The 24,798-nt window shown below is 34.2% G+C and overlaps 1 protein-coding gene across 8 annotated transcripts in view; it reads left to right on the plus strand.

The window, feature by feature from the left end:
* Window positions 1-24,798, plus strand: part of RhoGEF2 (Rho guanine nucleotide exchange factor 2) — a 498,291-nt gene that overhangs the window by 286,202 nt on the left and 187,291 nt on the right. The gene's annotated exons all lie outside the window — the stretch shown is intronic.

Here is a 24,798-nt window from a genome sequence, read left to right on the forward strand (position 1 = left end):
GCAAGGGCTCCGCCTCTCCGTTCCGCTAATATTTCCACCTCTGCAAGGGCATTAACTATATTTCTTTCTTTAAAAAAATATTTAAACCAACTATTGAAAACAAAGTTCAATGTAAACATACGAGAATATATTGATATTAAACTAGCCTTTGATAGATGTCGCTACTTGATACCGAATTAGTTTCGGTGTTGACATTTGCCATTCATGACATGACGTCTGTCAAAATTTTAAGTTTTAAAAACAATTAGTTTGGTTTTTACAGCCGTCAAAAACAAGCAAATTTTGTGTTTTCGGAGAAATGGAAAGAGTCGAGTATCGTTCGGTGATTAAGTTCCTCCACAAAAAGGGTAAAACGAATGTGCAAATCAAAGCCGACCTGGACGAAGTTTATGGTGAGGTTGCACCTTCGTTAGCAACAGTAACATTTTGGAAAGCTGAATTTGTTCGTGGTCGTACGAGTGTTTTTGATGATGAGCGTCCCGGGAGGCCAAATGATGTCACTACGCCGGAAATGATCAACAAAGTCCATGACATGATTATAGCAGATCGTTGAATTAAGCTCCGCGAGTTAATAGAGGTCCTAAACATTTCCTACGAACGCGTACACAACATCATTCACCATCATTTGGACATGAAAAAGCTATCGCGACATGTGACCACTTCGAAGAAGCTTTTGGCGATGATACGGCGCGATCCGAAGGATTTTTTTCGCCGATTTATTACCGTTGATGAAACCTGGGTGCATTCTTACACACCGGAAACCAAAGAACAGTCGCAACAGTGGCGCAAACGCGGCGAAGGGCATCCGAAGAAGGCAAAGAGTGCACATTCGGACGGCAAAGTGATGGCGACTGTTTTCTGGGATGCGAAGGGCATCATCCACATCGACTACTTGGAAAAAGAAAAAACCATCAATGGTGAGTACTACGCAGCATTATTGGATCGATTCGATGCCGAATTGCGTCGAAAACGCCCCGGTTTGTAACGCAAAAAAGTGCTCTTTCACCATGACAATGCACCGGCTCACCGATCGGCCGTCGCCATGGCAAAACTACACGAATTGGGCTATGAATTGGTTGAACACCCACGGTACTCCCCAGACCTTGCCGCCAGCGATTTTTTCCTGTTTCCAAACCTAAAAAATGGCTCGGAGGACGCCGTTTCGTAATAAATGATGAAGTCGTCGCTGAAACTTCAGCCTATTTTGAAGAGCTCGAGCAAAAGTACTATTCGGATGGAATAAAAAAATTGGGACATCGTCTTACTAAGTGTATCGAGCTAAAAGGGGACTATGTCGAGAAATAAATCGATTTAATTCCAAAAAATTTGTTTTTTCTGTCAAAGGCTAGTTTTACATCAATCCACCCTCGTATTGTATACAACAACGATTAAAAACGATCAGCAAAAATCTTATCTGACTTTCACGAGCCTAGTGACAACTGAAATGACAATTACTTTGATGGTATACGAGCATTGATATTCGAATGGTTAAGACCCATTCGAGTCGCCGTATACGAAAAAATTCGTACAAGTAATTTCTTCTAATTTTGCTGGCGAAATATGCTCGAATGAATTCGAAAATACGACCCCAGGAACTGTTAGGGCGATTAATTTACAAATAAAGATAACCACGGATTATAACGGAAATATTGTTTTGACTAAAATATTACTTTATAATGCTGCCTTTCCCTACCTGAGTCTGCCTTCGGTCTGTCACTGTCTGAACAGTCTAAATAACTAAATAAAGTCCAAACATATTTACATATTAGTAGTGTGAACGAAGACAGACTTTTAGAGAGAAACACAGTATGAAACATAATATGTCTCCATACAGCAAATTAATCATAGAAATTTGTTTCTGAAAGAAACACTCATGTTCAAATATTTTTGAGATTGCTACGTACGTAAGAGACAGAGTGGTGTCTTTTTCTGTCATCCTCAGTAGATGACGCAACGAAATAATACCACTTTTAAGCGGGAAGTTTTTTGTAAGGTTCCTGCTTGTCACTCCGAGTCTACCTTAAACCTGACGTTATCTAATAAGTCTTGGTAAAGACGAAACATGTCACAGAGTGAACGAAGCCAGACTTTTAGAGAGGAAAAAATTGGTATAAATAGTGCACATCTTAATTATTTTCAAAAACGCATATTTATTATGACGTTATTATTTTGTACTTTTATTGCTGCACATTTAACGCTCAATACTGTTTACTTTTAAAGCAATGAGACGGACTGGCACCAACACTATTCAACATGACGAATATGTGATAAGACAGTTGAATATAGGAAGAGCTAATCTCCTAACAAATAAACCAATATAAATTGACGCCTATGCCGATGACATCAGCATTGTGTATCGCAGAACGGAAGAGATGACAGAAATATATTGACAATTAAAAAAGGGGCAAAAGAGACCGGATTAGAAATAAATATTCGTAAGACAAAAACGCTAACACAGGCAAGAGCTATGACATGGATCATGACATAAAATACAAGAAGAAAGCTGACAGTCTTTGAAAGAAAACTAAGACACCCTTCAAACATAACTCGTTAAACTTCAGAGACTTCGATGGGCTAGTCATGTAGTGAGAATGGAGACCGAAAGATTGTCGAAAAGTGCCCAAGAGGCGTTGTTAAGTGTCTCATGTAAACACCAAACAACTGACATAACTATTCTCTAGAAGCTAAGAAAAGACGAAGAAATTATTAACACTGTAGAGAACAGAAAATTTGCTTACTTTAGTCAATAATAATAAATACTGACGTTTACAGTTGATTCTACAAGACAAGATTGAGGGTAAGAGAGTCCCTGGATGCAAATATAGATCCTGGCTGGTCAATCCTAGGAAATAACTGGTCTAACGTCAACTGATCTATTTCGAGCTGCTTTGAATAGAATAAGATGGGTTAATTTGTTCTTCAACATAACTAGAAGATAGGCATCTTTGGAAGAAGACTTGTTTGTTGTTTTAGAACTATTATTTTAGAACTGCATCCACTCTACTGTAGAACTGAACTGCTGAAGAATATTGGTGTCATTGTGGTAGCAACTCAATGTGAATATGAGTAACGAACAATATTGTCTTTCAATAACATGGATTATATTGAGAACAGTTTCTATGTGGAATGCCAAAGAAAACAATTTCTATGGCTGTCTTTAAACAGTTTATACTCACTAACCAGTAAGGCAAGGATAGTACTCGATTCCACTTAAAATTGCAAATATTAATTAACTGTATACGGAAAAGTTATTTGTAGGTATTATGATAAGAAAGTAGAATATTTTATATCCACATTGGTCCTATTACGGACATTCTAAACTAAAGTACCTGACAGTAATAGTAACTTTTTCAGCTATCGTAAGATAACGAAAACATAACGGTGATATTTGAGTTGTATGTGAATTCGTAATGCACCTCTACTAGTATTAGATATTCTAAAAATAATCCCCTAATAACAATTCAATTTAAAGCCTATTTTAAACACACATCAACGAAAATTTTGGATGACATTGTGTTTACATTGAAGATTTAATATGTTTTTGGACGAGAAAATTAAACATGGTGGGATAGTTTATGTATATTTTGATTTAGACGCTTTTAATCCACTTTAGAGGTGTATTTAGATTCGTTTACTATAAAGTTGAATTTTTTTTATTTTTATTTGGTCGTAAAAGTAAATTGGAATGTCAGCTATTTCTTTATAATTGACTTATAATGTAAACTAATATTATATATTTGGTAGGCAGCATGATTGATGATTACTTACAGACGATAAGTAAGTTTAACTCATAAAAACAAAAATATATATGTTCAAAAAATATCAACTGTTCGCTAAGCCAGACCGTTATTCTGGGATACTATGAAAGTATCAGTTGCAAATGTTTAGGCTCAAGAGACGCTACACCTATTAATATTGAAAAGGGTTGAAGAAGTGGTATGCTTCTGATATACCCTGGTTACGTACCTTCATATGTTGGAATTAAATTTTAATATTTTTCTTATCCAAAAAATCCAAATATATACTTATAGTTGTCTTAATTATCTTTGTATCAAATTTAGAAAATGTCACTAGAAACATTAGACAGGCCGACAAAATTTGGCCAAGATTTGGACCCAGAGATCAGAATAACTTTTCAGAGCTCCAAATTGCCAAATTAGCTCTTGTCTCCATAGACATTTATAATACAAATATTACTGACCGCTGCAATACATTACCGTTCCCCCAGTGCGACAGAGAAAACTGACGCAAGGCAGTCGCTGCATATTTTTCTAATGGGCCGGGTTTATCGATCACGTGCCCTTCTCATTGGTCATTTAGGTCACATTGTCGATAAACCTGACAAATTAGAAAGAGATGCCGAAAGAACTGGCTGGTATTGCAACGATCATTCTATCTTGTATTATATGTCTATGCTGCTTTCTTAGATACCCTAACCTAAAAGTGCAATAATAGCTGTTTTTGGCCGTTTTTGAAGTTATGTAACATCATAATATATTTTTCCCCAGAAAGTGTATCTGACCGTCAGTACAAGTCTCAATATTTTAAATGACGTTGAGTTTACTCATATATCGTCTTTTTTCGCTGAGATATCGCATTTTAATGTTTCGTAGTTTTAAAAAACCTACAAACCATATTATTATTATAATATAAGAAAAAATCTAAATTTAAAAATCTCACATAAAACCTTATGCCAACGATCTCAAACCTACACACCCCAAACCCAACCAACTCCTAGAAACCATCCCTTTCAGTCCACAAACAGGCAAACCCACCTAACCCTGGAATCCCTAAGATTGCATATTATATGATATCAAAATAGAAACAAAACACCTCTAACCCTATCAACCCCTACATAGCACCCCTTTAATCCAGAAGCAAGAAAACCCACTTAATCTTAGAATCTATGAGATTAATTATTATTGCTAATTTTTTGTATTAAACATTTAATCACTTACAGCTAGACAGTTTATTTGTCAAACCAATACACCCTTAAACCAACCAACCCCTAGAAACTACCCTTTTTAGTCCACAAGCAAGCAAATCAACCTACATAATTAGGAAATCTCTAAGCAAGCGAGTTTACTTGTCAAACCAAAATACTGTCAACCCAATCAACCCTAGAAACCACCTTTCAATCTACAAGCAGGCCAATCCACCTAACCCACGAACCCGCGAGATTAATTGCTTTTTTTGTCCATATATCTATCTCTTTTAATCCACAAGCAGGAAAATCCACCTAACCCTGGAACTTAAAAGATTAATAGCAAAATAGGAACCACCCCTATCAACCACAAGTAGGCATACTTACTCAACCAAAAACCGCCATTTTTGCACTTTTAGGTAAGGATATCTCAGAAACCAGAGCTAATTTGGCAATTTGGAGCTCAGATTTGTATTCAGCGCACCAAAAACCTTCAAGCTTGTCGGCCTGTATTACCCAAAGCACGGTTTTTATTATTGATTGTCATCTTTTGTCAATTAGCTCGTACTTAAATGTCTAACTATAATGGATAATTTTTTTGTATTACTTATTTAAAACTCTAAATAATTATGTTTATACGAGATTAAGCAACAATTGATTGTAATGAAAATTACAATAAATAATATTTCTTCAAAACGATTTCACGAAGAATGCACGTTAAAGAGAAACGGGTGAATATAACACAAAGGCTATATAAAGAAACAGAGGCAAATAAAGTTAGGCAATGAAATGGCAAAAACAGTCTCCGCAACAACAGGACTCAAACATATGTGGATGTGGAGAAGCGCGGATGTGGTCCTAAATCAGGCTTTGAAAAGATGGTATAGAAAATGCGAAAATACCAGTACAAGAAAATATATTACATTCACTACTTTTCGCAGATGACCACCTCATTTTTGCATAAGAGGATACGGAGTATATGATAAAGAAATTAAAGGAAGAATATGAGCTATGAGGACTGAAGATAAATATGTGTTATGTACGGGAATACGGATACTTATGCATTGGCTCCGAGGTTGTAGTTTTGAACTTTGAAGTTTAGAAGAGACTATTAAGAACTGTAAGACTTTTAAGTAATTAGGGTTAATGATAAGCCGAGATGGTAATTTATGAAAGATATGGAAATAAAAACAGCACGGGGAAAACAAGCCACGAAAATACTCCAAGGAGTAATATGCAACAACACTCTAACCAAAGAAAACAAAAAAAGGATATTTCAGAGCATAGTGCTAAATATTACTGAAGCGGAACTACGGCCAATGACAACATCAATACGAAATAAAACAAGAACAAGAAGAGAAATCATACGATTTCTACTTGGCGAAACCGAATTCAAATTTTTACCACTGTGCCTTCTAAAACTGGCAAAGCAAACAGCTTGATAAATTACTCGGCAAGGGAATCTAAAAATTGCATTCCACCTGCCGTTCATCATGGTCAAAATTCGCAGTGAATTCAGTTTTTGGTTCTCCAAACGGAGTAAAGAAATAAAACATAACGACGGTATTAGATTTTTGTTTCGATACAGGGCAGCGACAAGCCGCTTATACGTATTTCGACCTATTTAGGTTTCCTCAGAGCGGTATAGCCACTGCTCTGAATCGAAACAAAATCTATCCTGTCGTAGATCAATAATTATCAAAATAACTATTTACGGACGTAACTACGCCATCTAATAACAAAAAGAGAAATCATACGATTTCTACCTGGCGAAACCGAATTCAAATTTTTACCACTGTGCCTTCTAAAATTTGCAAAGCAAACAACTTGATAAATTACTCGGCAAGGGAATCTAAAATTGCATTCCACCTACCGTTCAGATGGAACGACAGGTGGAATTTGTTATTAGATGGCGTAGTTACGTCCGTAAATAGTTATTTCGATAGCTATTAGTCTACGACGGGATAGATTTTGTTTCGATTCAGAGCAGTGGCTATACCGCTCTGAGGAAACCTAAAGAGGTCGAAATACGTATAAGCGGCTTGCCGCTGCCCTGTATCGAAACAAAAATCTAATACCGTCATTATGTTTTAAAATAGAACAGTTGAACTGAGACTCACCAGAGAGGATAGAATAAAAACAGAGGAAATATGGAACAGAATAGAAGTAGAATGCTTAATTACAAAAAAGTTTTAAAACAGAGCCCTGCAGTAGTACGGGCATGTACAGAGAATGTCAGAGCACAGGTGGCCGAAACGAATATTGGACTCGGATCCGATGATAATAAGACGGGGAGGAAGACCTGCTAGAAGATAGAAAACGTACATAGAAAATGTTGTGATAGATAGAGACCTCAAAGAAGGTGACTGGGAGAATAGAGTGGTGTGGAGGACCAAAACGGTGAAGTAATAATGGGAAAAAGCTGAAGAAGAAAACGATTTCTGGGCTGAAATAACACTCGTTGAATAACAATTATAAAATGTAATTTTAATTACAATCAATTGTCAATTAATCCCTAATATTATTTACTCTCCTTAATGAAAATTAACCACAATTTCAGTTTACATGCATAGAAATCCATAAAAGAGAACGATTTCCGAAGTGGAAATCTAAACATTAAAATAATCGATTAAAGATAATAAATGATATTTCTCCTGAATTTTTCCTGAAAGAAATTGAAAGAAACAATTTTTCCAAACGAATTTTCTTCTTGTATCAAAGCAGGTGTATACTTAGGAAGATGTAGTATCCCACTTTATTTGTTTTTCAGCCTGCCATCAATTTCCTTGGTGTCGAAGCAGAATTTGTCGGATGTGAATAAAACCAACTAAATTTGTTGGGAGAGTTCATTAAAAGTTTGCGTGCTTTTTACGCTCATTAATTCAAATAAAAAACCTTTTTATCGAGAAAAACAGAACAATACATACTTTTTAAGTATACAAATGTGTTTCCAATTTTCTTTGGAGCAATATAATATGAACTTTGTCACGTACTCTTCTTAGAGTGTCGTCTCTCTTTTATGTTCGAGCTTGCTGTTCTAAACAAATCAATCGAGCTGTATTGATACCAATCAAGTAGATTCTTCAACCAAGAATTCTGCCTTCGGCCAACAGATCTTCTTCCTTGAATCTTTCCGTGTATTATGAGTCTCAAAATTTCATATTTTGGTCCGATCGTCACTAAGCCTAGGTATTCCAGTTTTTTTTTTCAAGTATACAGATCACAAAACAATCTCACAACCCACAAACGCCACAACCTTCTAGAAAATAAATTTTTTTCAGAATTTTTCCAGGTATATACATTTTGTTAAATATATTTGTTAACCATTTTATTCTTAGTTCATCGACAATTTTTAGGAATTCTGTACAAAACTTGTTAGGCCATACAGCTTTGCCATCTTTAACTTTTCTAATAGCTGACATGACTTCGTAATAATAATAGCTAACATAACTTTTTTGTATCTTGTATATTGAATAAAATCGTATTTGTGTTACAATAGCTGTATTTCTGCACACTTGCTCTGTAAGCCACGTGTTCTTAGTGATTCTGATTGCTTTTTTTGATCTTTTTGTCTATACTTCTGTATGATGTTTTGTCTTGACCTTTGAACTTTCGCCTCTCCTCCGTCATATCTAAAATTTCGTTTTCATCCTCTTTTTTTTTCATTTTTGGTGGAGGAGGTGGTTAAAGCCCAAATTCATGACTGTGCAAAAAAAACAACGTCAATCAAATATGTTTTTTACTCGTTTTTATTGATTATGAAAAGGCATTCGATTGAATGCAACACATTTAATTAAAATATTAAGAGATAAAGGAATTGATGGTTACCACGTAAGATCATAGAAAAATTATTCTCAAACAAACAAACAAAAATATATCATCAAACATCTTCCATTCGCATTATGGAAAAATTGACAGAGGAATGTATGACCTTAAAAGGAGTTAGACAAGTTTGCATACTGAACCCACTGTTGTTTAATCTATATTCTGATAGAATTTTTAAACAAGCTCTACATAACTTAGAATATGGTATAAAAATTAATGAAAAACTCATAAATACAAGCAGATACGCAGATAACGCAGATGATGCCTTAGATTAACAGCAAGGCCTCTTAAATACTGTCGACATATGGTGAGACGGAAGATATGACTAAACATTAACTGTTCTGATACAAAATATATGATATTTGGTCACTCGCCATATCAAGATACACAGTTACAGGTGGATGGATCAACAATACAAAGAGTATTCAATTTGAACTATCTTGGTTGCTATATTACCAATTATTACAACTAGATTCAGGTAAGGAGATAAAATGTAAAGTTGAGATAGTTCGTGCAACATTTTTAAAAAGAGATCACTTTTCTGTAACGATAATTTGGTCCCTTATATGGTCAGCAGAGAGGTATATCCCTCTCTTATATAGCACCAAAGCATGGATCTTGAACATATTCACTATAATAGACGAACACTCAAAATACCATGGACGGCTACGCAAACAATTGAAGCAGTTCTTAACAGAGCAGACGCTGCTCGTGAGTTGATTGATAGTGTAAAATCAAGAAAATTTGCATATTTTGGACAAATACTACGGAGAATTCACTAAAATATATTCCAGTTGATTATAATGGGTAACATCGAAGGACGAAAAGGAATTGGTAGAAGAAAAGTCTCTTGGTTAAGAAATATTAGAGAATGAATCAGGATAAGAACACAAAACAACTGTTTAGAATAGCTCAAGACTAATGGGGTTTAGGAAAAGAGGCAATGTTAAATGCCAACGTCAAGGGAACTTAAAAGGTACGCAAAGTAGAAGAATTTTAGTTCTACTTATTAGTATTAGTATCACCTACTTATTTAATAAATTTATTAAGTTGGCCGTTTATTAAATAAGCTCTGAGCGATAGGAAACTCTGATCAAAAGATATCCAATTTTTACCGTCGAGTTGATACAAGTTTTATTTAAAATTTATTTCGCGCGCGTAACCGACATTCTGGGCCACATACTTTGAAACGATAATTACTCTCTTCTGCACGTCATCATGCAAGGAAGAGTAGAGGTAAGGTCTGATGACTATTTTGTAAATTCTGCCTTTCGTTTCTTTCGCGATATTTTTATTTCTCCATATTGTTTCATTCCGGCAGCCTGCGGCTCTGTTTGCTCTATTGATCTTCCACTTTAGTTTCGAGCTTTCCGTAGCTAGATAATGTGATGCCTAGATATTTAAACTCCATCACTTGTTCTATTATATGACCTTCCAGCTCCAATTTACATCTTGGTAAATTTGCTGTTGTAACCATGCATTTTGTCTTTTTTAGGGAAATTAACATGTTAAATTTTCTGGCGGTTATACTAAATTGGTGCAGCATACGTTATAAATCATCTTCACTTTGAGAGAGTAGTATTGCGTCGTCTGCATAGCAGAGTATTTCTCCCATTTGGTATCCTCTTTTAGTTCTTACTTTTTTTATTACTTCATCCATAATCAGGTTGAACAATAGAGGATTCAGGGAATTTCCCTGTCTTGTCCCATTGCCAGCTTCAATAGGGTCGGTTGGTTCTTCTTCTACTTTTACTTTTATTGTGTTGGTTTGGTAGATATTTTCGATCGTTTTAATTATTCAATTAATTATTATTAATTAATTATTAAATTGTCAACTTCCTCGACAGCCGCAACACCTCTTAAACACATTTTTTATTATATAGCTACTCACAAAACAATACAAAAAATAATATATTCTTGTCACTGATGACTTTGACATTCATAAAATAGGTTATACCAGACTTGAACAAGGGTGCGGGTCGGTATAATCCTGGAATAAATTCTTATATCAAGTATAACCTATATCTAAATTATTCCATGTTTATTGGTAGTGATTTTGCCTATACCTGATTTATTCTGGGTATAAGTTTTATACTTGCTTTATTAGTTATGTTGTATATGTTTTATATTAAGAATAGTTTTGAAAAAAATACTCCTGGTAGAACCAGGATCTATGACTAAGATCTATATCAAATATCTATGACTAACATCTATAAAATCATCATTAAACAGTTATGTATTATGGATGCTCAACATGGATGATAGTAAAAAATATATAAAAAGAAAATTCGAATTTTGCAACAAAAATTCTAAGTTGATGTTGAATCGATTAACGAAAATGGGATATGGAGATCCAGAAACAACCATTGACTTAAGCTCTCCTCTTCTCCTATTTAGTTAGATATTCTGATTTTTTTATTTTGCTTCATAATATTTACGTGTTCTAAACTGTATATTGCTTGTTATGTTTTTTTGTACTATAAGTGTGAGATTATGTTCTTTAGTGATATTTTTCTCTTTAACAACTTTCATAGTTGATGATTCAACTTCTTTCTTTCTGATTCCCATTTCAGAAAAAATCTTATCAGTAGATAATGAAGTGATATCCTGTCCTTTTATTAATGTTTACATATTAAGTATTTCAATATATATTACTATTAAAACATAATATTAGTCGAGTTCTTTTATACTTGAAGTACTTGACAACCTAAATGAACATTTAAATATTTTGATTTGCAGATTCGACTATAAGATTGACTTTCTGCCAAAGTAGGCCGATTTTTTTTTCCTTGTTAAACGACGTACTCGAAAACTTCATGAAAAAATAAATAAAATGGTTGTGTGCATATTTTTGTGTCAGTGCTTGTACTTGCGTCGCGACGTCCTGTCAACATAACCGTCGCCAAGTATATATCGCCACTTAAGCATCCACGCACATTCTTGCTCTTGTCATTTGTTAAATAGGATTACTTACGTTGTATAATTCGATTGTAACTGTGCAAGTGGCTATTCACTGATGTTTATTAATATTCGAAGGTGGTCATTCATATCTTAAAACTTATTTTACATTCTAGACCATTTATCTCGCACTTGGTGAGTTTTTGTAGGATTACTCGTTTCTTTTGGTGATATTTAATGTGATTAATGTATATCCTTTACAACGGTTAATAAAGTTCAAATTGATTACCTTTTTAATAGTTCTTCAAACAGAATGGAGTCGGTTTAATTTTAAAAGTTATGTTTTGAAAACGCCTTCCGATCTTTGGTAATGTTAATATCAAGTAACTACCTATAGCCAGCTCCACCTATTACATGGAATGCATGAGACGATTCAGCAGTTCTTACGAAGGAAGAGTCTACTGTTTCCTAGAAAAACTTTAAAAAAACTTAATGTTGATTGCTCTCGCTACATACCATAATACAGCAACGCATCCTTCCTCATACAGTGCTTCAATTGCATCCACTACTCGGCGCTCCATTATTACAACTTTTTTAAAAGATATAAACTTTCTGTTTGTTGGAAACTTTTTACCACTACAATGTGTTACAACTATAATTCGCCAACATCCAGTGGATCTTTTATTTGGCACAGGTATATTCAAGGCTCTTATAAAGGATCTTCCAATAGAAACTTCCGAACTCTGACAGTTGATAGCGGCCACATTGTTGAAGCCACGTATCTCAATGTTGGTTGTCATTTATTCAGTCTGTTTTGCCAAGTTACCATTGAGACCGGTTTGCCACAGATACAGAGTCTGTGACCTTGGTAGTTTGTCTGCTCATTTATGGATTCAGAAGAGTCACTTCTTTCGGAATAGTCAGGTTGTAGAGGAGTTAAACCATTTTCTGAACTTTTGAAGTTGATAGAATCTTCTCCCTTGTCCGCTTTTTCCATACATCTTGTTGCAGTTAGCCATACCTTTGCTCATGTTTTATAATATGGCCCAGATATTCTAATTTGCCCTTTTTGATTTTATGAATGATCTCACATTCCCTTCCCATTCTAAGTACAACCTCAACATTACTCGGCCCACCTATGAAATTATTAATCTGCGCCTAACACTACATCTTAAGAGCTTCGAGCATGTTAAAGAAGCTTCAGAAAGTGTCAAAGCCTCTACTTCGTATAGTAAGGTAAGTTCTCATATATACATATGAGAATAGAAGCTTTAACATGGGCCGTGAGGGGGCCTTGTAACTGGCTCCCTATATTCGAGGGTTGGAAATCTTTTGATTCCAAGCCTTACTTCAAAGGACTTGTGAATGGATGTATCTCCATAGGTTTGGTTCTTCAGTGACCGTTGAAGGATAACGATTGTTAATTTGAGCAAATATAGCTCCAGAGAAATAAAATCACCTTTAGTTTATCGATTTATAATTAACTTATTTTTAGAGTAGACAAGCCTCAACACGGCTCTAGTTGACTATACAGTATCAAATAATTCTTTCTTTATCACACGTAAAAGAGAAAACCGTATTTATGAGAAAAATGCACGCGTTTCGGCGTAGAGAAATATTTATATATGAATTGAGAGTGAATTTAAAATACGATGCCTCAAGGGCGATCTGTGAGAACGAACTAAAAAATAATACTTGGTGCGTAAAAGTGTAGATTACCCCTCTTGTATTTAGGTGTGAAAACTATTTAAGAGGCTGTGGTGGCGCCAACAAGTCGGCTATCCCGAGCAACTTGATATTAGTGAATATTTTACTTATTCTACACTAAGAAAAGTGTAAAGAATTATATTTTAAAATGATATGTTCATTTCTGGAACAGGCCGCTTTTGGTTAATTGGCATACATCATGAAAACCAGACTCATTCCTACATACCTATGTGTGTATGTATGAGCAAAGTGTACAACAGTAATTGTATAACTACCGATATGTACCTATTGATAAACCATGTCGCTTACCATGAAGCCTATTAAAACTAGAAACAACACAAAGAGCAATATAACTTCAAAGTCAGATGGATAACAAATGTCAAGGACATCGTGGAGGAGATAGTAAAAATGAAATGTTGACGGGCCGGTAACATAGCAGATACGTTGATAACATCTGGACACGGAGCTTGCTGCAGTGGAGACCAAGAGAGATCAAAAGAAGCACAGAGAGACCTCACAAGAGATGAATAAACGACATAAAATCAGTGGCCGGTAAACAGTGGATGAGATTGGCACCGGACAGAGAAAGATGAAACGAATGGATCGAGAATGAATGAATAAGGGTTGACTAAGAGAAAGATATAACAGTATGTATATGTGTTCGTAAGTTCTCTGGATATAACAACTTTAATTCAACATATTTGAACACAATGGGATATATGTCTTAGGGATTATTTGAACTGTTTAAGACTGATCGTATATCATTTTGAAATCGTGGGGTGAATAATCGTGTTAACAGATATGACTGAATTGATCATGATTCTGTGATCAGTGCATTTAATCCATGAAACTAATTCGACCCTGACAACATTTCAAGGAGAAAAGAATTGATTTCATTTTTCCTCTTGAAAATCCCTTCATTTTTATTCGTGTTTATTTTACTTTTAATGTAATATCTTCTTCTTCTTTACAGGCCATCTCCGCAACGGAGGTTGGCAATCATCATGGCCATTCTGATCTTAGATGCTGCCGCTCTGAATAGTTCGATTGATGTGCATTTGTGCATCCGTACCATTCCCTCAAGTTACGCAACCATGAGATTCTTCTCCTTCCTACATTTCTCTTGCCCTGGATTTTCCCTTGTATAATTGATTGAAGTATGTTGTACCTTTCATTACGCATAACATGCCCCAGGTATTGCAGCTTTCGTGTCTTGATGGTTTCCAATATTTCCATTCTTTTATTGACTCTTCTGATGACTTCGTTGTTTATTACATGCTCGGTCCATGATATCTTCAGTATTCTTTTTAGTAGTCGACACGTTAAGTGTCCACGCTTCTATCCCGTAATGTAGTATAGCTGGAACTAATGTACTATTAACTTCATACACCAAAAACATTCATAAGTCGTTGTTTGGGAAAGTATGTAGTATTTATTTACATATTTTACATTCAATATTTTTATTACTGTACTATAATATGGTCTTGTTTAATTATATATTCTCACTATTTATTTACTTTAAGATTACAGTTTATTATTTTCTACTATTCAGTAAAATCTCATTGTCAAACTGACTAAAAGATGTAATCTGTTTTTAAGTTCAAACAAATTGACTTCTCTTTGTTATTTGGAAACTACGTCGCAAGCACAGAAAACGCTGTAAAATATCAAATTTCTGTGACCATTTAGTATAAATTATCGCCTTTCAGAAGTGCATTACAATAACTCTGATTTATAAGGGTTTGCTTCCGTCGACCACCCCTTAGAATTTGTAGGTGCAGATTTTTATCCTTACAAATGCAAACGGCATTTTAAGTCGAGACAGCGTACTGAAAGCATCTCCAGTTTATCTGCCACGTCCTTTTTTGTGCCTCGGCCCTGGCATCGTGACGCGCAGATACTACTCTACTCCGCTCGCTACGATTAATAAGTACACCATATTTCAAAGGTAATTGTTTTTTCTTTTTGCAGATAACAGCAATGAGTTAAGCGAGCTATTCTTCGTAGTATTTAAATTAATTGCTAATTTCTTCACAATCAAAATATTGCATTTTTCTTCGTTATTATTCTAATTCATTTAACCAGCGACCTCACGTTTTACACAAAACAGTCGTATTAAATGAGAACTCCCACTGTTATCTTTTTTTATAATTAGAGTATCATGGACTCATTTTGCAAAATTCTGTAAGCATATTCTGCAAGCATTCTGTGTAAAACCTGAGTTTTTTAAAATCATTTACTTTTGTGTACTATATGTAATGGAAATGGATGAAAGTTTTAGCCAACCGTACGTTTATTTTGACGTTTCGATTTCCACTTCGGAAATTCGTTCTCAAAATATAAATTACTCGAATTATTTTTTTTTGTTTGTAACACAAAAAATTCTTCTAATTTAACTTTATTTGCCTCATTCATACTGACGATTTAGACATATATTATATTAAAGTAGAGGACTTTGGCAATATTTTTAAGGTGCCTCTCTAGGACCACTTTATTGGAGGATAGTTCATTTGATTACCTGAAATTAACTTTAGTATTATATGTATGTGACTTTAAAACATAAATTGTACATCCTCGATATGTTATTGACTTACTAGTAGTGGTATTTTCTTTTAGTATTTTTGTAAATACTGGTAAGCAAATCCTATATACAAATAGCAAATTCTTCTGTAGAATGAAGTCAATCTGTTTTTATAGCAGTATAGATAATATTTTATTTTAGGAAACCTGCTAACTGTAAATTCCTATTTTTAAAAAAATTTAAATCTTGATAACTGTTAATTGATTATCCTACCAACTTTTCAAATCTTCAATTAAGTTTTATTTACACTCTGTAAATGTATTACACAAGTTCGTCGTGGGAGAAATCACGAGATTTTTCATGAGTAGTTGTATTATATTAGCCATCTCTCAACTGTTCTAGCAAATGAAATTGTTTTCGAATGTAAACCAATATAAATAATTGTTCTCTTTCTTACAATTGAGTTTAATTGCAAAATTTATTGCGAATCCTAATAAATGGTTACCAGTTTTATTTAGACACATATACGAGGCGGAATCGAAATAAAATATTTATGAACAATAAATACCTTATGTAATCCCTTCTCACCCATAATGTCTCAATATTATGTCACTCTAGCTACTATAATCATGAAAAACGTGGCAAATTTCTAAGTATCATTCAAATAAAAATTCATACTATTGACAGTATATCCACTACTTCGATCAGAAATGTGATCATCCGGGACTCAAAACATCCAGCGGGTTGAGTGTGTTCTCATGAGCTTGCCTCCAAAATGATAAAAAGAGGATTCAAACGCTAAGGAAACGTAACTTGTAACCTCTAGAGATTTTTTATGAATTCTGAATAATAAAGTTATCAAAAAGTGACGGAAACACCATTCCCATTTTATTCTTTAACTGAAAAATGATGATGGGAACCGAGACATAACTGACCTCAAAAAAAGTAAACAAGATTCTTTAAAATTCACAAGGAATAATAAAATTAAAAGTGTTTTTATTAAAACCATGGTATTGAATTCTGCAGATAAAGTCGGATGAGATTTTATGAACAGTGCAAAGTCCTTAATACCCTTAACACACACACAGTACAAAAAGTGTTTCTCTTCTGTTTGTTTCTTTATATCCATATTTTTTACATTAGCTGCATTATAATGAAAATTGCATCTGTTATTAATCTACATTGCCTAAATCTAAAGTAATATTCGGATATTTAGGTCTCCTGGCGTATGTATATTTTTTATGGTGTCGATAAATAGTTTTATGACCTTCTAGTTTATACATTGTTGAACATCTCCGTTGTTTTGGTCCCACTTTCCTTTTCCATTCATCTGGCATTTGTGCTACTTCCATAATTTGATCAACCAAACATGATAGCCAACTTTTTCCTGTCTCTATTAATACTTTTCATACTTTTCCAGGAATGTAATCTGGTCCATTCGCTTTACCTTTCTTTATTTTTTTCATATACTAGTATTTTATTATTTTTAAAAAGTCCACAAGAAAACTAAATTCCCGTAGTTGGCTGTACACCATGTATCACAAAAAATTTATTTAAAAATTCCTTTATAAAAGGTATAATAATAAAAAAATCCCTATCGGGCTACACCACAGAACGCTTTCGGAATAACTATTCCATCGTCAGTGCTATCTGGATGTACATGTCTGAAGCCACTAGATACATGGATAAAAACCCTTTAAATGTTGTTTGATTAATTTTGACTTATTTTTGATAATTAACAAATTATTATGTATGTTACAAAAGGAATTGATTACATGGCAGCGTACATTACGTTGCCTGGTAAAAGTTACCTCTTCCTAACTTCAGATTGGAGCTAGCAAAGGCATTGACAAATAGAGAAAATTTCGAACCCTCATGACCACTTACACCCAAAAAATACCATACACTCCGGCAAAGCGATGTAGGTAATAAAAAAAAAGAAGACGGCATACAGGGTTTTACGAATTTTTGAGAAGATGCATGACTATAACACTGGTATTCATAGTGCGTCGCCAGGAAGAGTCGCCGGCGGTTCTTCAGTTGGCGAACACTCCATCGAGATTTCATCCCCTGTTTCATAGTCAATCTTCGGAGAACCGCTAGTGGGCGATCGGTTACTTACTACTCGATATGAAAACATAGACGTATTTGATGACAAGGATCTACAGCAATCGTACTTGTGAACTAGTCGACTGGAGTTACAATTTGCCAAATTTAAATGTAATCGTTTCTACTCATTCATATTAATATTATAATGTATAATATAATAAAGTTTTTAATATTGGTAATAGTATTAAAGCTTTTAATATTGTTTTTTAATATTAATAATAATATTAAGTAATTAAATATTGCGCCTTACATAAAAAAAGGACGAGATAAATAACTCGTTTTTTTATATGAAAGTGCAATTTTCTTGCAAATGCTTGGTGTTTTTTACAAGATAATACAGATTGTATGAAGAGCAGCTAAGCGTTGGGTAGTCAGTGGCGAATCTACGAGGAGGGAAAAAGGATCTTCTGAATTTGCCAATACTTTGACTGAACACACAACCAAGAGAGGATGGAATGTTGTCAGACCATTATCAATATTGAAATATAACCAGTACGTGACAAAAAACGATGTAGAATATGTTGTATGGATAAAATTTGAAAAAACACAATTTACGAGTGTGCTGATTGTGACAAAAAAAAACCTGGACTATGCATAGGATATTGTTTTCGCAAATACCATTCAATCAACAGATAGATTGCATTCAGTATAGTAGTTTAAATAAAAATTTTATTTTCTAAAGACCTTTTAATTGTTAGCTGATGTTCCACTAACAATTTCTAATTTGATTTTCTATTTTATACACATTGATATGTTATAATTACTCGTACATACATTTGTTTTTCTTGATTTGTTTTTTATTTATTGATATTATAATGGAAAAAGTGATAGGTTTGTATGGAATTTTGAGTAGTATTGAGCAGGAAAATTTGGAATTTTAGAAAGGGAGAATTGTATTTATTTATTAATTACTTCAACACAGCTAAGTGAAAGAGCGCCAAACGGTGTAACATAAAATGGAAATCAATTAAAATGTTGTTCAATAAGTCTTTTTCGTACAATCTGTGCAATATTTTGAGCTTGATTCGGTATGTGAGGTTCATTATCATCTAGTTCTTCTTCTACATTATCTTGTTCATCATTTACATCATTCACTTTGATCCCAATATTGTGAAGAACTGCACATGCCACAATTATTTCTGGAACAACTCTTTCCAATTTATTATTTAAACCCCGACTTAAACAACAAAATCTTTTTTTCCACAATCCAAACAATCTCTCAACGGTATTTCTTGTTCTAATATGAGATCTGTTAAACCTTACTTCTTGTTCAATTCCAGGATTTAAAAGAGGCGTCATTAAATACGGTAAACAAGCATAGCCACTATCTCCAAGAAGAAATCCTGTTAAACTGCCATTCTCAAAACGGTGTTTCACTGAACTATTATTGAAGATCATCGACTCATGTTCTCTTCCAGGCTAACGAGTTACAACATCGAAAATTTCTAAATTGGGTCCACCCACTACTTGGACGTTTATTGAAAAATATCTTTCCCTGTTTCTATATACCTCGGCCATATTCCCTCCAGGACTTTTTATTGGTATGTGGGTACAGTCTATACACCCTGTTACTTTGGGAAAATTAGCAATATTCCTAAAACAGCCTTTGGTTCTTTCTCTGGTTTTCGAGACCTTCAAGAAATTTTATATATGTGGGTAATAGCTGAGCAAGTAGGCGGGAAATTTTAAAAATGCATCTCGGAACCGTGGGTTGTGAAAATCCTCTAAGATCTCCAGTTACAATCTAAAAATTAAATTAAAATTAACTATACTAGGATCTACCATTATATATATATAAATATATATATATATGTATATATATATATATATATATATATATATATATATATATATATATATACATATATACATATATCATGTTCTGAAAATATATTCTTTAATTTATCCTACCTGAAAATTTCCAGTAGCATAAAATCTCAAGGCAACTAAAAGACATAAAATGGGTGGAAACGGTAATCCACGTCGATTAATTTTCACCATTTTATCATTAATTACTGGCAACATTATTTCAATAACTGTTTGTTTTCGAAATCTATATCTTTTTTGAAATTCATTATCATTATAAAAGTGTAATAGATTTTGCATGTCCCTTATATATCTTCTGGGTACTTGTAATATATAGTTTTGTTCATTTATTTCTCGGTTAACTACATAATATTGATGTAAATCGTCCATCGCAAACGTATTTCTAATTGACGGGCGAATCGGCGAATCGCCAGAGCATGCATGTACCTTCTCTGGCGAAGCTTCGAAAATCTCTAAACAGGGCATGCGTCATTCGAGTGTGAGATGACTGTGAAAGCGACTGGCGCGTATCCAGCGACATGCCAGCGACTGTTCGGAGAAAGATGCTTTACGCTTGCGTCAACCAGGCTGTAGGTCGACTATGAAACATAGATATGGTGGTGAACAGCCAGCGACGCGCTGGAGTCGGACTATGAATACGAACGTTAGAGATGCCGATAGAAAAGTTAAAACGTACGGTGAAGATGGTGATGTCAAACCAGCGTTATGTTTAGCGTGCTTCAATGAAGCACATTAAAAAAATCTGTTTACTGGTAGAAGAACTATTTTTATGTTAGTTTTAGAAGTTATTTTAATTTTTCTATATAATTAAAATATTTGGTCAGTTTTTAAATAAACAATATTGAAATGAACTTGAAATTGAAACGAAATTGAAACTTCTATTACTCGTATAGCTTCAGCTTAGGAAAGGAAAGTTGTATCTCACTTCCGCTTTTGTAATGTATATGTCGAATATTATATTGAATAAAACTACAAATCAAATATCGTTTATTTTCGGAACACAGGCACCCTTTGACCTGTTACCATCTTCTGTTTTTTAAGATTTCTAACGCACTTAATGTAGGTTTATACATATCTCTGGACGCAGCAGCTTTCGGGAAATATTTTATGAGACTCTTTGTGAGTCACCCTCGTACATGCACATGTAATTACAATCGTCTAGTGAACTTTATACCAGTAGACATAGGCCTAAGAATGATTCTTGAAATTGGATATGTTAAGTGGTAACTTAAATACATTAGTTATACCTGTTTTTATAGTCCTTCAACGGAAAACGTATTTTCAATATTTTCTTTTTCTGTTTCAGGTATGTATGGAACAATACTACAGTACGTCGGTAAGGTTTAATTATTTTATTGCCGCTTATTGAGTCTTATTTGATCAAATATATGTGTTTTATGAATATATTTGTAATTTGATGACTTGATAGGCTTAACAGTTTTGTTTTGAAATATATAACATTTTATTCAGAAACAGTAGATGCTTGTTTAACTGCTACAAAGAAAAAAAAATGTGAAAACATACAGTATTAATCATTATAACAAAAACATTTAATGAACTTTTAATAAAATTATCGAAGTTACACAATGCTAATTTAATAAAAAATGTCAGTAATGTTTAAGTGGAAGACACAGTGAACATTTTAAAAATTAGATTCGGAACTTGCAGAATTAAAGTAAATAAAACTAAGCTGTAAAGTTATAAAATTTAAGTCGCGTATTGGCAGACTTTTTTTTCACGTTTCACTGCGTGGGTCCTATCCTCCTCAAGAATTTCTCTCCAGTCGCCCCTATCCATCGCCTTCCTACGCGCTTCCAAGCACGTATTCCCATATTTCTCATGTCTTAATCGATGTTATTAAGGAACCTTGTTCTGGGTCTTCCTCTTCTTCTCTGACCAATGGGTCTACCAAGGAGCGTTTTTCTAGCTGAGTCGTTTTGTTCCATCTGCATTACATGTGTTATCCACCTCAGTTTTTGTAGTCCACTCCCTTGTAGTCTTTGTTATTGAACATTTTTTAAGACTAGTCACACTCCGCCTCTTTCTAATAACTTCGTTCCTGATCTTATTCTTGTCCCTTCTAGTTATACCCATCATCTACCGTAACATTTTCATTTCAGCTACCTCCTCCTTCTTTGAAAACCTGTCTATAGGCCACACTTCACCGTCGTATACAAACGTAGGTCTCACACACTCTTATGTATCTATCCTTTAAGCCTTTCCCCAATTTTTCGATCATTCTCTTCCGCCGGTCATTCCAATTAAACCAACTTATTCTGTAGAAAATTTCCCGATCTAGTGTCCCCAACCATTTCTCTTCCTCCCTACCAACCGCATATACTCCGTTTTCGACCTGCTAACCTTAAGTCCTCCCTCTTCAATAGCGCCTCTCTAACGATTATTGTCTTGCTGTCTTGCTGATTATTATTTTGCCCACTTTTGCACGTGGAAAGTTGACTTTCTCTCAGAAGAATGTGTTAACAATCGCTATATCTAATGTCTTTGCCAATCCCATATCATTTTCAGCATAATTTCTAGTTCTAAAATCATCCGTGTATTGCCTCATTTCTTCTCTTAGATTGACCCACATATGCATTAAAACTCAATTCTGAAACTTGACAAAGTTGGAGTCTGAAGAGAATCAAAGTGCGGAAATCACTTGAAGAGCAATACTGGCATGGGCAGGATTTGGAAAACTCATTTGGATACTTAAGAACCTTAAAATACCTCAATACTTAAGGGCAAAGTATTCAACCAGTTCATCCTTCCTAGTATGACATGTGGATGTCAAACCTGGACCTTAAACAAGGGAGATATGAATAAACTAGCCACAACAGGAAGCGCAATGGACTGTCAGGATAAAAAGAGGAACGACTGGGTAAGATCAAAAACAAAAGTCGAGGATATCACAACAAAAATTGTCAAACTTAAATGAAACTTCCCAGGTTACACTGCTAGATAAAAAGACCAACGATGGAAACGCCACAATACAACATTGGAGACCTTACAAAGGTAGACACTTACAAAGGTACAAAGGGAGATAGAGGGTTTCAGAAGAAATGCATTAAAATCACCTCTTATTTATGACCCTCTCATCTGATGGGACATCTTTTAGTATATCTCCTAAATTGATCATCTTTCAGTGTCATCCAAACTTACTTGAAGAAAATACACAGGCACAACGTTTAACATAATTTAGTAGGGTGTATAGTACCGACACTTTCTGCCAAGTATGACAAAGATATGTCAAATATTTTTAAATAAGATCGTCTTTGTTCAACCATTTTAAATATATTACAAACATTATATATTTTAAAAATATTTAATTAATGACAACAGTAAATTTCAACAGTGTATTAAACATCATCAAATCCTTTTACAATTAATTCGACGTTGCCAAAGCATTTGACAATTTATACTTAAACAGATTTTATATCTCTGTAACAATAAGGAGATACAAAGATCCTCATCGGTTTTGAGCTATCAAATATTTTTTCGCTCGTTGTCAATTGATTTAAATATAACACGATAAAACAACAAACATTCGTTATGTATTTCCAATTATTAATAAATAAAATACTCGAGTATCTGCAGCTTAAACTTCTATAAAGGTCGCTTACACACTTACCATCAAATTGATGTTGTTTTATAAAAAATTCCACAGTATATGGTAGGTATAATGCGCTGTTCAATAAGATGTAGAAATTCAAAATAGTTTGAAGCTAATAACGCAGCTAGTGTGATTGCACCATTGTTGCATTATATACGGGTTCGGTGACACGTTATGGAATAATTGCAGTTCCTTATGAGCATATATCGCTCTACTAAACATTAAACCTTTAAATGTAAGTCCAGATATAGCTCATCTCATATCTCAATAGCAAACTTTTCTTTGACTATATTGCTTCTCTTAATATTGTCTGTTTGTATAAGTGGTTTAGATCATATTCATTAATTCACCGGACGTTTTCATCATAATCAATGGTGTTACAACCCTATAGTAGAGCTTCGACGTTCCCAAGTTTATTTCGACAGTCAAGCCCTATCCATTGACAGTTTGCTACACCTATTTTTCTAGCCTCTTCGTCTACATAATTCCTTCATCTAAGCTAACCTACCTCTTTGTCTGCTTCCCCTTGGCTGTGACATACAAGTTTGTATAGGAGTTCTGCTGCGATCTGGTTAGATGTCCTGCCCATCTTAGTCTTCCTATTTTTGCGTCTTTACCACCAGATATTTATTTTTATTTGTGGTTTATCTCATAGTTGTACCTCCTTCTCCAAATACTGTTTTCACGGATGCCACCGAATATTGCTCTCAGGATTCTTAGTTCAAATATGAGCAAGAGGTTTTTGGAGATGGTCCATGTTTCCGATTCCGATCCATATGTCAGCACTCTCAATACAAGGAATTTATATATTCTTTTGGCTTAACTGGCTTTTCTTTTATGGCGTTTCTACCTACAATGTGTTTACGCAGCCCAAAATAGCACTTATTTACCAGAATTATTCTCCGTTTGATTTTTTGCGTTTTGGAGTTGTAATTGGTAATCAAGGAGCCTAAATATATGAATTTCTCCACCACTTCAAAGCTGCGAATTGGGACTAAATGTTTCTGGCTCTGCTGTTGGGTGTTAATACCATAATTTTGGTTTTTTCTCGGGGTAAACTGTATACAAAAAAACGAGTTCGCTTGAAAATGCGTAGCTTATGAGTGGCCCGTGATGCACAACAATTTAATGTATAACCGAAGTTTGCCCAATATGATCGTGTATGTATGAGTCCTATAAACAATTTTCACATAATCTGTTATTTACTACTTTAGTTTAGCTTTTTGTTTATGTCCAATTCAATTTTCATATTACAATGATTACGTTTGGTTTTGCTTTTCTCAATATTTTCACATTTTCTCTGTTAAGCTGCTTTCAACAAGACTACTGTGTATTTTGCGTTCTTGATAATTGTTTAACATTATGTATTATGCTGTG

This window comes from Diabrotica undecimpunctata, chromosome 1 (genome assembly GCF_040954645.1).
Source record: "Diabrotica undecimpunctata isolate CICGRU chromosome 1, icDiaUnde3, whole genome shotgun sequence".
Lineage (NCBI taxonomy): Eukaryota > Metazoa > Arthropoda > Insecta > Coleoptera > Chrysomelidae > Diabrotica > Diabrotica undecimpunctata.